A 1,800-nucleotide genomic window follows, 5' to 3' on the forward strand; every position below is an offset into this window, starting at 1 on the left:
GTGTTCATTTAGAAAATAACATAACCCAGAATTGCACGTATGAAAACCAACCGTGTAATTGCAAAGCTTTACTCAACAGTGTATGTGGATTTTAAAATAATTTTATTATTAAACCCAGAAAATTTTAAATAAAATAATCATTCACAAAATAATTTAGAAATATTAAATAACAAAACCAACCCCAAATAAAGATGAGGAAGATAGAAATAAGGAAAAAGAATAAATTAGAACATAGAGGCCGGGCGCGGTGGCTCACGCCTGTAATCCTAGCTCTCTGGGAGGCCGAGGCAGGAGGATCGCTCAAGGTCAGGAGTTCGACACCAGCCTGAGTAAGAGCGAGACTCCGTCTCTACTATAAATAGAAAGAAATTAAAAAAAAAAATTTAAAAAAAATAAATAAATAGAAAGAAATTAATTGGCCAAGGGGTGTGCTCAGAGCAGGGGGCCTGAAGAATAGTTCCTCTGTTTACAGCACACCCAACAGGAATCTGGGGTCACTGTGGTGAGGGACACAAAACTTGTGGCCTCCCTATGAACAAACGCCCTACATGTGAAGAAGAAAGAAAAAAAAGGAATCAGTGTATTCTACAAGGCTCCTCAGATACTGACATGTATATGAATCACCTTTGGATATCTGTCAATAAAGATTCTGATTCAGCAAAAAAAAAAAAAAAAAAAAAAGAAAGAAAGAAATTAATTGGCCAACTAATATATATATAGAGAAAAAATTAGCCGGGCATGGTGACGCATGCCTGTAGTCCCAGCTACGCGGGAGGCTGAGGCAGGAGGATTGCTTGAGCCCAGGAGTTTGAGGTTGCTGTGAGCTAGGCTGACGCCACGGCACTCCCTCTAGCCTGGGCAACAAAGCGAGACTCTGTCTCGAAAAAAAAAAAAAAAAAGATAGAGAAGCTTGTGTTCAACAAAATCAGAAGTAGAACATCTAAACCACCTCCTCCAGTTTCTGCTCAGATGTGCCCTGGCTGGACAGGCCTCCCCAGCCAGCCTCCTAAAATAGATCTCTCTGTCCCCTACTCTGTTTACTTTTCTCTGCAGCGTTTCTCACCATCTGAGATGACATAGGCCTAATTGTTTACTTGTTTTCCTTCTTTTCTCACCACTAGAATAGGACCTTCCTAAAGAGAGAGAACTTTGTTTTTAAATTACACTTTTTATTTTGAGATAATTATGGGGTTTTTTTGTTTTGTTTTTTGAGACAGAGTCTTGCTCTGTCACCCTGTGTGTGAGAGAGTGCAGTGGTGTCATCGTAGCTCACTGCAGCCTCAAACTCTTGGGCTCAAGGGATCCTCCTGCCTCAGCCTCCCAAGTAGCTGGGACTACAGGTGCTTGCCACCATGCCTGGATAATTTTTTATTTCTATTTTTAGTTGCCCAATTAATTTTTTCTGTTTTTAGTAGGGACGGGGATCTCGCTCTTGCTCAGGCTGGTCTTGAACTTCCCACCTCAAGCAATCCTCCCGCCTTGGCCTCCCAGAGTGTTAGGATTGTAGGCGTGAGCCACCTTGCCAGGCCCATGGTTGCTTTAATAAATTAAAATAGGTAGCTGAAAATGAGACATGCACTAATTTAACATGGAATGCAGGCACTATGGCAGGGGAAGGAAAGTGTTTAAAAAATTGCTTCGTCCTACAGTATTTAGTACAATAATATGCTGTACGGACTGTAGCCCGGAAGCGACAGTCTATACCCTGATGTTCACATGATGATGAAAAGGCCTAATGACACATTTCTCAGAACTATCCGGGTTGTTAAGTGATGCATGACTGTATATAGTATACACTCG

The 1,800-nt window shown here is 41.3% G+C and overlaps 1 non-coding gene across 1 annotated transcript; it reads left to right on the forward strand.

Moving 5' to 3' along the window:
* Positions 1-423: 423 nt before the first annotated feature.
* On the forward strand, positions 424-552 carry LOC142872234 (small nucleolar RNA SNORA11). The gene has a single exon (XR_012920449.1). It is a non-coding gene; the product is annotated as a small nucleolar RNA SNORA11 (small nucleolar RNA).
* Positions 553-1,800: the final 1,248 nt, after the last annotated feature.

Source organism: Microcebus murinus, chromosome 7 (assembly GCF_040939455.1).
Source record: "Microcebus murinus isolate Inina chromosome 7, M.murinus_Inina_mat1.0, whole genome shotgun sequence".
NCBI lineage: Eukaryota > Metazoa > Chordata > Mammalia > Primates > Cheirogaleidae > Microcebus > Microcebus murinus.